This window comes from Bos grunniens, chromosome 8, assembly GCF_055505025.1.
Source record: "Bos grunniens cultivar Pamir isolate PY7600 chromosome 8, Bosgru_T2T1.0, whole genome shotgun sequence".
Classification (NCBI taxonomy): Eukaryota; Metazoa; Chordata; class Mammalia; order Artiodactyla; family Bovidae; genus Bos; species Bos grunniens.
In genome coordinates this window covers 40085884-40098322 of record NC_141172.1, presented here as the reverse complement: position 1 = coordinate 40098322, position 12439 = coordinate 40085884, and the positions used below count along the sequence as shown (strand labels likewise).

At 43.7% G+C, this 12439-nt stretch overlaps 1 protein-coding gene across 45 annotated transcripts in view; it reads right to left on the bottom strand.

The window, feature by feature from the left end:
* The window catches only part of LOC147366950 (histone-arginine methyltransferase CARM1-like), a 297005-nt gene that overhangs the window by 114329 nt on the left and 170237 nt on the right, over positions 1-12439 (bottom strand). For 5 of the 45 annotated variants that reach the window (XR_015169621.1, XM_086415344.1, XM_086415318.1 and 2 more), the window contains exons 3-4: positions 10135-10239; positions 9170-9235 (exon numbers count right to left, since the gene is read on the bottom strand). The exons of 39 other annotated variants lie outside the window; for them this stretch is intronic. The gene's annotated coding sequence lies outside the window, so the exon portion shown is untranslated. The remainder of the gene's footprint in view (positions 1-9169; positions 9236-10134; positions 10240-12439) is intronic. One more of the 45 variants, XM_086415319.1, reaches the window with a different exon arrangement.

Sequence of the window (12439 nt, the reverse complement as noted above, 5' to 3'; positions counted from 1 at the left end):
TGTGCCTTCTTTAATGGTTTTGCAAAAGTGGCATCTGGTATGATCGCTATTAGCGCCACTTAGCAGATATTTCTGGTTCTCCTTATGGGCACATGGCTGGACTGCATCCCTTGCCCTTTGGAAATCAGGAATAACCAGGAGCCTGGTGGACTACAGCCTGTGGGTTGCAAAGAGTCAGACATGACTGAGCACGCACATGACTCGCTGTGGCCCATGTAATGTGCCAGGACTTAAGATGGGTCACTTCTGGGAGGAAGACTGAAGAATGAGGAGTGTGCTTTGCCACACACCCCTTCTCTCGGCAACAGGAATGTCACACATGGAGGTGGCTTCCTCAGCCTGGGTCTCAGGGTGAGAATGAGACAAAACACAGCCCTCAGCTGACCCACAGTGGATTAAACAAGCAATATATGACGCTCTACTGGTTTAAACCACAGAGGTCTGAGGACTGACTGTTACAGCAGCATAACCTAGTTCACCCCAACAAGCCCAGCTAAACCATCCCCCTGCAGTGCTGATGATTTCTGATTCAGATTCCCTAGTGTGTTCACAGAACTCTGATGCTGTGCTGAGACTCTGGTACAGCAGTTCACTAAATTCTTACAGTCATCATATGTTAAGTGTTCTTAACTCATTTTAAAATTGACTTCCAAAAGATTAAGGTCAAATGTCAGCATCTTGAAAGGTACAGAGACTGGTTTGGAGCACAGTTATCTTGACTAGAAAACCCATCTACTACATTAAAGCCCCTAGCTCCCTCTTTTCCAAATGCCCTGAAAAACAGTCTGTGATTGTTGTTTATTCAGGCTTCTTGGCTCGCCTTGAAAGCTGCACTTTGCTTTCATACCAAATGAAAGCACTTTCCTGTGCTGGCTCTGGCATCTCTCTCCAGTGCCCTCACAGGAGCAGAGTCTATCCAAGCTCAGGAGAATCCTGGCTCAGACACACCATCTGCTTCACTCACTCGCATTCAGGAAATCTACGCGGGGGCCCCCTCAGGACTTCAGGGGCCAAAGAGATCGTTAAAACCAAGATCCATTTCTACCTCTACCTCCTCACCTGAACTACAGAGAATCGATCTCAGGGATGAGTTTTTGTGGCAGACGATCTAACATGAACCTTGGCCTCTGCATCAGGCTGAAGTAGTGTCCTCCAAAATTCATGTCTACCCAGGATCCGTGAACGTGACTGTATTTGGAAATATGGTTTTTACAGATATATCAAATTAAGAGTATCATAACTGGACTAGGGAGAGCCCTAAAGGCCTGGCGCCATTACAAGAAGAGGGAGATTTACACAGAAACATAAGACACACAGGGAGAATGCCACCCGACAAAGATGAGACTGGAGTGATGCATTTTTAAGAAACACTGAGGACCGCCAGCAACCCCAAGAAGCAGGGAAAGGGGAGGGAGGATCTTCCCCTAGAGCATTCAGAGGGAGCATGGGCTTGCTGGCATCCTGATTTTGGACTTCTGACCTCTGGAACTGGAAGAGAATAAATTTCTACTGTTCTAAGCTACCTAGTTTGCAGTAATTTGTTATGACAGCCCCAGGAAAGTAAAACAGCCTCCAAAGTCCAAGTCAAAGGGAAATATAATACAGACACAAAACAGACACACAGGATATACACAAAAAACATACACAAAACAGATACATATACATGTGTACATGTATCACAGAGACTGCTTTTCACAATCACATCCTATCCTCATACACATTCCAAAAATCACATAAATAAAATATCAGTCTGATTACCAACCCAGAACATATAAAGAATGATTTTACATTGCTCCTAAAATCACTGTGCAGTCCTAGCAGACCCAGAGTTCACATACAGCTCTTCCACTTAGGACCCATGTACCTTAAAGCAAGTCAGTCAAATTTATGTATCTCTGGTCCCTTTATCTACATCATGAGGCTAATAACATATCTTGAATTTGTCAGGTGGTGTGGTTGGCGCTTATCATTCTTTGGTGCCTCTCTGAACTCTCATCTGAACCCTCTTCCTTTGCTTGGGGAATGGCCCACTTTGGAGGCACACACCCCCAACCTGGGAAGCTCAGGGGTCTCGTGCTCTTTCCCAGCATCCCTGTGGCATGAGTGAGGCTCTACAGGTAAGATGCACTTTGCACACAGAATCCACGCTGGTGGATCAAGGGCATCTCCAGGTTCCAGCAGCGCAACAGAGAACGGTTCTAAGGCCATCACTCAAGGGCAGTATTGGGTGAGGCTACGTATGCTGGGGTGTCAACGTCTGGCTACACTGATGTCTCCCAGAGATCAATTCTATAGCATGATTTTGGAAATTATTTTTGGTCTTGTAGCCTCCATGTCTAGTTATCTGATGATCTGCATACTTTTAGGAAATTCTTTTTTTGCTCTTTATTTTCTTAAGTTAGCAGAGTTGGTTTCTAATGCTGGCAGCTAAGAACCCTGACTAACATACAAGGATTATAACGAGAGAAGCTATGCAAAGCACCTAGCAGGAGTCACTTTCTTTCTTCCCACTTTCCTACATAGCTTTAAATAAGGATTCTGCTGTCAATGGTTAACAATACTTGGGGGTGAGAAGTGCAGGATTTGAAGAATGGATAAAGAAAATGTGGTATACACACAAAATGGAATATTATATTGTCTTTAAAAAGGAGATCTTGCCATGTGTGACATGGGGCTTCCCAGGTGGCTTGGTGGTAAAGAATCCGCCCGCCTATGCAGGAGACATGGGTTTGATCCCTGGGTTGGGAAGAGCCCCTGGAGAAGGGAACGGTAACCCCCTCCAGTATCCTTGCTTGGAAAATCCTATGGACATAAGAGCCTGGGGGACTACAGTCCATGAGGTCGCAGAGAGCAGGACATGACTGAGCATGCATGCACGCATGCACCCCATGTGCAACAACATGGCTGAGCCTGGAGGACATTATATTAAGTGGAATAAGTCAGACACAGAGGGATGAATACTGCATGATTTCACGTATATGAAGCATAGTATAGAAGCAGAGTAGAATGGTGGTTGTTGCCAGTGGCTGGAGAGAGAGGAAAACAGGAAAGTATTAGTCAAAAGGTACAAAGTTTCGGTTATGGAGGATGAATCATTCTTATTTCCTAGACATCTATTTCACAGCTCAGTGCCTATAGTTACCAATACCATAGCTGCATGTGTACATGCTCAGTCGTGTCCAACTCTTTGCAGCCCCTTGGATGGTAGCCCACCAGGCTTCTCTGTCCCTGGGATTCTCCAGGCAAGAATACTGGAGTGGGTTGCCATACCCTCCTCCAGAGGATCTTTTCAAATCATAGATCGAACCCAAGTTTCCTGCATCTCCTGCATTGGCAGGCAGATTCTTTACCGTTGAGCCACATGGGAAGCCCCTCATGGGTGTATGCGTATCTCCAAACTCATCAAGTTGTATACATTAAATATGTACAGCTTTCTGTCTGTGCTTCATACCTCATTAGACAGTTTAACTTTTTTTTCAGGAAGTGAGACCTTTTTTAACAGGTATCAACGTGACTATCTGTGAGGCCTTTACTCCCTCTGTGATGAAGGCTGGCCCTCATTCATGCACCAGGCTGAACAAATAAAGCAGCAGCAGTGTTTTAAAGTCAGAGAATTTCAGAGCAGGATCAGGTACAGATATTCAACCAGACTGATGATAAGTTCACACCAAAGAAAACTCACAGTGGACAAGCCAGAAGCTGAGGCTCTGCGAATCTGCACATCATCTGACAATCCGAACAGGTGGCTTTGAATGTTTGTTGTAGTTATTTATGTTTTCTTTTAAGCCTTTAAATCCCTGAATCCCTTCCGTCTAAGTCCACCTCACTTGTGGATGCATGAAGCAGCTGGGGATTCTCTCCTTTACTGAAAATGATGATTTTTTTAAAAAATAATAAGCTCCCAGCTCCTGCTTACTCTCACAAGTTTCCAGCAACTGGTACCCTGACAAATGAAGTGTCAAAACATTTCCAAATTAAAACCCTATGGCTCATATAGCCCCACACCTTCAGCAGGATGGACTTTCCCTGCTTGTTCCGAACGCATACTCAGACACTAAGAATAGCCAGATGGCAATTAACAGAAACTCTGAGGAGGGCAGTGGAGTGGGTTCCAGCAGGGTCAGTTTCTTGGACAGATTCCAAATGGAGTTCTCAGCCAGCAGTGCTCCTGCCAAGGAAGGATTTTCATTAAAACGGCATGGAGGAGGCAGAATGAAAAATCAAGATTCGAAAGATTTAAAATTATTGCTGAGGTGGAAACTTCAGTACCATCCCTGAGACCATTGATAACAATAATACTTGATACTAAGGACTGAAATGATATTTGAGGCCATGTACTGAGCACTTCCTATGCAGTGTATCATCCTGATCTCACAAGGACTCTAGGAAGTAACTGTTGCTCTCACAGACAAGGAAATGGAAGCCCAGAGATGGTAGATAACCTGTCAAGATCTCAAGGCAAACAGGATAAAGGTCTATGGCAGGTGCACAGTAAGTGGCCAAGTTGGAGTTTGAACTCAGTGCTCTGGCCCCCAAACCCACGAATTTAACCACGGTAAAATGCTGCCTCATACATGCATGGGGATGTTTTAAGTAACCACAATCATTCCGTCCTAAGCCCAGAGAAACAAGTCTCTCTTTGCAATTTCAGCCAACATTCCCACGAGCAACCTCCCTTCCACAGGTTATGTGCACTAACTGGGTTCAACTTCTGGCCTTCTCATTTATTAGTTGTATAAATTCAGGTAAATTATCAACATTCCCAAGTCTTAGCTCTCTCATCTCTAAAATGGCAAAAGTACTAGTCTCTAATTAAGCTGTCATGATTAAAAAAAAAAAGAAAAAACTGCTGCAACTGAATTTTTGTGCCCTCCAAAATCCACAGGTTGATACCCCAACCCCCAAGGTGAAGGAATTTGAATACATGGCCTTTGGGTGGTGATTAGGTCACAAGAGCAGAGTCCTCATGGTGGGATTAGTGTCCTTATAAGAGGAAACAGAGGATGGCTTGCTTCCTCTCCCTCTTATGTGAGGACACGGCAAGAAGGTTGCTGTCCACAAACCAGGAAAGAACCCTCAGTCACCAGCTCTACAGGGACAATGATCTTGGACTATAAGAAATCAATGCTGTGTTAAGACACGCTTAAGACATGCTGTCTAGAGTATTTTGTTACAGCATCCTAAACTAGGAAATTGTGTATGAAAAGCTAGCTCTTGGTGTGGTGCTTGCACATGCTAAGTTCTTCAATAAATAGTAGCCACTGGGACGGAAAAGACCCTGATGGTGGGAAAGACTGAAGGCAGAAGGAGGATGAGATGAGTTTGAGCAAAGCCTGGGAGACAGTGAAGGATAGGGAAGCCGAGTATGCTGCAGTCGATCGAGCTGCAGAGTCAGACACGACTTAGTGACTGAAAAACAACAAAAAAATTTATCATTCTAAACCCAAGCCCTTTTAGGTAATCAGTTTCAATGAGCAAGAAAACAAGAACTTAGTGAAAATGTAGCATCCTCCATGGACTCAAGGGGATTATTCTAGGATGGTCTTCAGTATGATGAAGCAAACAAAAAAGGACTGGTGGGTCTGGGGTTTGTGGTGGATCTGGTAGGTCTGGAGTTAGGGTGACCAACCATCCTGGTTTGTCTGGGACTGAGGGGATTCCTGGGACATTACAACTGGGATAACTTGTTCTTTCAGTTTTCAGAGGGGAGGAGATACTTTCAGGAGTGGACCGGACTGGAAACAAGAGAGCTCACCTCCCCTTCCTCTTTTTACCTCTTAACAGAAGTGACCTATCTGCCTGGTGATGCTGGAAACCAGTCTGAGCTCGCAGAGCACTGTACTTAGAAGAGGCCAGCCTGTGCAGGGCACTGTACTTGGAAGGGCCAGCCTGTCTACCCTCTTCCCAAGCATGTGTTCTTGAGTCTCCCATGTGGAAGCTTGCTGGGTGGGCTCAGGACCTGTCTGGGTAGACCAGACGTTCAGAACACAAGTGAGTGGAAAAATTTAATTTGGGGGAAAATGGGTGGGAACCCTGGACACATGTCCAAGCCCCATACTGCAAATAGCATTGCCAACAATAAAGCTGATACTGTGATTTCTACCTGACATCTGTGTCTATTTCTAAACTGGTTCAGAATTCAGAGGGGGAAAGGGATATAATTAATTATCAAACATGTCATTAGTTATCACCTTCATAAACCCCAACAGATGGATGCCTATTTTATTTCACTGTCAGAAAGACCCATTCCAGGCTGGCAAGAAGAAAGTATTTCATAAAATCCAATAAGGTTAGAGGAGGGAGGGACTTTAGAGAAGATCTGGTCAATATTTTTATTTTCATATATGAAAAGAAATACAAATGAAATAGTAAAGTGACAAAATCCCTGTGAGATTCTGTGAAAAACTCATCAAATGCAGATTAGTAGTAGTTTGGGGAGTGGTCTTTAAAGCCACAATAAGAATTAAAAACAGATTATAGATAATATAGAAAATAGGCTACAGATTAAAGAAAACAGATTAGAGATTAAATTTCAGAAGGAGAGAAATTTCCCAAAAGTTTTACTTCCAAGAAACCTCTTCAAACCATCGAGAAGCAACCAACAGTTGAGAGCTGAATTATACCAACTGTCAAGATAATGCTAAGACTTAGGTCAGTTAGACTGCTTATCCACAATTCTGAATACCAGGTAGGGTGTCAGAATAAACAAGCTCTGTCCTTCTGTCCTCATCATGCCTACCTATCATAACTGATCCTGCTCAGTAGGAATGTTTACTTCCTCACTGTTGGTTAACAGTGAGGAATGCCCACTGGCAGAGGAAAGGTCCTGGTACCTCAACACATGAGACCCTTTGATTAGATGTGGCCATTTCTGGTCATACCTTCTTCTCTTGCCCACCAGAGTACCTATGTTCGACTTTTTGAAAATGTCTAGTTTTGGGTAAGTCAGAGAAAGCCCACCTCACTCTGACTGTCTCACTAAATGCAGCTATAAAACCTGGATAGAATGCATGGAGCAGCTACCTGAAGCCTGTGAAAAGTCAACAGAGGTGGGGAGACTGGGGAAGATGATCAGAGTTTCAAATACTACTGAGCCATGTATCTCGTTACTCTCAACCGGGGCCTGAACTCAACACACCAGCTGAGGAGGCCAGGGTGCAGGCAAAGGAGCTCTAGCTGGGAGAAGGGAACCCCTAATGCCCAAAGAGAGTGTGAAAATTCTAGTTTTTCCCTTGCTCTTTTTTTTTCTTTTCCTCTCCCCACCCTTCCTTTCTTTTTCCCTTTTTGCCCTTCTTCTATGCTCCAGCCCAGAAATCTTAAGGAGTCATATCATTACATCAGCCCACACTATAAGAGAAGGGACACTTCCTCTGCCTTCAGTGGTGCCACAGATCCGAAAGGCAGGGACCAAGCCTCATTGCTTCCTTTCCTCTCTTTGTCCTCTCTCTGCTTGGTGATACCTAGGCAAGGCCATGGACGTGTGTGGCAGAGGGAGCCTTTTGGCCAGAGACTAAAAAGTGGTCCCAGGGAACCAGAAAGTACCAGGGAGACATGGAGAGGAAGGAACTGGGCAAAGAAACCCCAACATTCACCCTCAAACTGTACATGCACGGATCTGATCTTAATTAGCACATCAAAACTCTGAGAACTCTACCGAGGTGCCAGACTGACCGCTGGGTGACACGCACATGGGATAGAGCCAGATGGCACCGTGAAGACTTTGAGGTGAAATGACAGGGAAACCAGAGCCCCCAGATCAACTAGTGGTGTGAGTCTAACCAGGCTGAATGAATCCTCAACCGGAAATATCAACACTCTCTATAGGCTTCAAACAAGACTCAGGGTCTCCTAATATAATAACCAAGATGTATGTAAAACAACCCCAAATTCCCTGCCATAGGAAGACTAAGGGAAGTACCAATTTCCTGGGAACAGATAATTAACTGTAGTGAACACAGCAGTGACACAGATGTTAGAATTATCTGGCAAATCTTTCAAGTCACTATTATAACAAAAGCTCCAAGCATCAATCATAAACACTACTGATTCAAGGGAAAAATAAGTGGTCTTAGTCAAGAAATACATGACATAAAGAAGAGCCAAATGGAAATTTTAGAACTGAAAAAGTCAATAAACAAAATTAAAAGTTTTCTGATGGGTTCAATAGCAGAATGGATATGAGAGCAGAAAACAAACCAACTTCAAGCTGGGCGCCTCTGTGTCACTATTTTTTCATGTGTCTTTTCTCTGCTTTAATTAACTATTTCACCACCATAAACTACATCAGGATTTAGCAGTTTACACTAGAACCAATATATTATTTCTCCCAGCTCTGTGGGAAGGCTGGGCAGTTTCTCTATGGGTCTTGCCTGGATTCACTCCTGTTTCTGCATTCAGCTGGAGAGGTGGTTGGACAGGAAGATCCAGCCTGGCCTCACTCATCAGCCTGGCAGTTGGCACTGGCTACTGACTGGACTTCCTCACTTCTCCACCTGACCTCCCAATATCAAGTGAGCTAGACGGGGCTTATTGTCATTATGGTGGTCTCAGTGTGCCAAGATGGTGAATGAAGCCAGAAGTCTCATGAAGACGGAGGCTCTGAAATGCACACAACGTCATCTTTGTCATATTCTACTGATCGAAATACATCCCAAGGATTGCACAGAGATGAAGGACAAAAAACAAAACTATCTGTTCATGAAAGGAGCAGCTATACAATTTTGCAAACATGTGTGAACACAGGGATGAGCTCCTGATTTCACTCTTCTACCACATTCCTCCTGCAGAATTAATGCTGCAAATCTCAAAGGCCACTGATCTACAGTGACTATGGCAGGAGATGAGATTCTAAGGCTCAGAGAAATATAATGCTTTGCCTAAGATCACAAAGCTAGTAAGTGGGAAAATATGAAACTAGATTCCAGGACTGCTGATTCACTGACCCCTGATCTTGTTTTCTGAGATGAGCTATATAGTATTTGGAACACTTTGGCTGTTTAACAGGTAGGAAAATAATGGACAACACTCGTACTGTGTGTTAGCAATCATTCATCATTCAGATCCATTTTGTGAAGGAAATAAATGCAGGCACTTATGGAGTTTATGAAAAAAAAGTGAAGTAAAGTGATACAATAAGAGCTATTCATTATGTAGCAATAAAGCTCCTAACCTGTTCTGTGCATCAAAACACGGTGCATTCAGCCTCTCGCGTTCCGGGCACTCCAAGCTCAACTCCCTTTGGAGGTAAAATTCACGTAACATACAATTAGCTATTAACCATTTTAAAGTGTCCAATTCAGTGGCTTTTGGTGCGTTCACTATGATATGCAACCATTACATCTAGCAAGACACCTTCAGCCCCTCACAAAAGGCACTGTACCCACTAGGCAGCCACGCCCCAAGTCCCTTTCCCCCGGCCCCTGGGAATCACCACACTGCCTTCTCTCCATGGATTTCTATTCTGGATACTTCCTATATATGGAATCATATGAGCTTTGTAACTGGCTTCTTTCACTGAGCATGTTTCCATAGTTCATCCGCATCGCAGCGTGTATCAGCATTACATTCCTTTTTATGAACAATATAAATATAAGCTGCTGCTGCTGCTAAGTCACTTCAGTCGTGTGCAACTCTGTGTGACCCCATTAGATGGCAGCCCACCAGGCTCCCCAATCCCTGGGATTCTCCAGGCAAGAACACTGGAGTGGGTTGCCATTTCCTTCTCCAATGCATGAAAGTGAAAAGTGAAAGTGAAGTCATTCAGCCATGTCCGACTCTTGGTGACCCCATGGGCTGCAGCCTACCAGGCTCCTCTGTCCATGGGATTTTCCAGGCAAGAGTACTGGAGTGGGGTGCCATTGCCTTCTCTATAAATATAAGCAATATTCACAATATTCCACTATATGGATATACCGTGCTTTGGTCATCTATTTATCAGTTGATGGGCATTTGGAATTCTTCCACTTTTTGACTAATGTGAACAGTGCTGTTATGATCATTCATGTACAAATGGTTATTTCAATATCTGCTTTTAATTCCTTCCATTAGGTATATAGTTAAAGCTGAATTTTGAGTCCAGTTTTTGATAAGGCTTCTTAAAATGGTTTGAGATTAATAACCTGATGCCAGTATTACCTTATTTCTAAAGTCAGTGTGGTTCTGGAGGATGGCTCTGTGGTAAGTGGCTGTCATCACAAAATCTTGTATAACGTTCTGCTGCTGGGAAAGGCTGCCATAAAACTTTAAGGGAAAAAGAAAGAGAGGGAGAGTAAACGTGCCACAAGGCAGGACCTTCACGAACACATACAGCCACCAGGGTCAAGGCACACTTGAGGGGAGCTGAGGCTCAGAGGCTCTAACTCTCAGGGGAACGGAGGCTCTGAGACACGGGTGAACTGTCCACACCGGTCCTATGTATAAGGCCCATAATTCTAAGAGACGCCAGACTTCACTCTTGCTCCATACTATGGATTCAGGCCTCGTTCTTGACCAACTAGTGTTGGGGGGTCCTTCCCAAAGCAGAGGCTGAAAGCACAGTGCAGTTCAGTCACTCAGGCGTGTCCAACCCATTGCGACCCCATGGACTGCAGCGTGCCAGGCCTCCCTGTCCATCACCAACTCCCAGAGTTTATTCAAACTCATGTCCATTGAGTCTCTGATGCCATCAAACCATCTGATCCTCTGTCATCCCCTTTTCCTCCTGCCTTCAGTCTTTCCCAGCATCAGAGTCTTTTTAAATAAGTCAGTTCTTTGCATCAGGTGACCATAGGATTTAGAGTTTCAGCTTTAGCACCAGTCCTTCCAATGAATATTCAGGACTCATTTTCTTTAGGATGGACTGGTTGGATCTCCTTTCAGTCCAAGGGACTCTCAACAGTCTTCTCCAACACCACAGTTCAAAAGCATCAATTCTTCGGCACTCAGCTTTCTTTATAGTCCAACACTCACATCCATACATGACTACTGGAAAAACCATAGACTTGACTAGATGGACTTTTGTTGGAAAAGTAATGTCTCTGCTTTTTAATATGCTGTCTAGGTTGGTCATAACTTTTCTTCCAAGGAGCAACCGTCTTTTAATTTCATGGTTGCAGTCACCATCTACAGTGATTTTCGAGCCCCCCAAAATAAAGTCTGTCACTGTTTTCCCATCAATCTTCCATGAAGTGATGGGACCAGATGCCATGATCTTAGTTTTCTGAACGTTGAGGTTTAAACCAACTCTTTCACTCTCCTCTTTCACTTTCATCAAGAGGCTCTTTAGTTTTTCTTTGCTTTCTGCCATAAGGGTGGTATCATCTGCATATCTGAGGTTATTGATATTTCTCCTGGAAATTTTGATTCCAGCTTATGCTTCAATCAGCCAGCATTTCTCAGGATGTACTCTGTATATAAGTTAAATAAGCAGGGTGACAATATACAGCCTTGATGTACTCCTTTCCTGATTTGGAACCAGTCTGTTTTTCCATGTCCAGTTCTAACTGTTGCTTCTTGACTTGCATACAGATTTCTCAGGAGGCAGGTCAGGTGGTCTGGTATTCACATCTCTTGAAGAATTCTCCACAGTTTGTTGTGATCCACACAGTCAAAGGCTTTGGCATAGTCAATAAAGAAGTAGATGTTTTTCTGGAACTCTCTTGCTTTTCCGATGATCCAGCAGATGTTGGAAATTTGATCTCTGGTTCCTCTGCCTTTTCTAAATCCAACTTGAACACCGGGATGTTCATGGTTCACATATTGTTGAAGCCTGGCTTGGAGAATTTTGAGCATTACTTTATTAGCATGTGAGATGAGTGTAATTGTGCGGTGGTTTGAACATTCTTTGGCATTGCCTTTCTTTGGGATTGGAATGAAAACTGACCTTTTCCAGTCCTGTGGCCACTGCTGAGTTTTCCAAATTTGCTGGCATGTTGAGTGCAGCACTTTCATAGCATCATATTTTAGATTCAGCTCAACCTTAATTCTATCACCTCCACTAGCTTTGTTTGTAGTGGTGCTTCCTAAGGCCCATTTGACTTTGTATTCCAGGATGTCTGGCTCTAAGTGACTGATCACACCATCATGATTATCTGGGTCATAAAGATCTTTTCTGTATAGCTCTTCTGTGTATTCTTGCCACTTCTTAGTATCTTCTGCTTCTGTTAGGTCCATACCATTTCCATACCATTTCTGTCCTTTATCGAGCCCATCTTTGCATGAAATGTTCCCTTGGTATCTCTAATTTTCCTGGAGAGAGCTCTAGTCTTTCCCATTCTATTTTCCTCTATTTCTCTGCATTGATCACTGAGGAAGGTTTTCTTATCTCTCCTTGCTATTCTTTGGAACTCTGCATTCAAATGAGCACATCTTTCCTTTTCTACTTTGCCTTTTGCTTCTCTTCTTTTCCCAGCTATTTGTTAGACCTCCTCAGACAGCCATTTTGCTCTTTTGCATTTCTTTT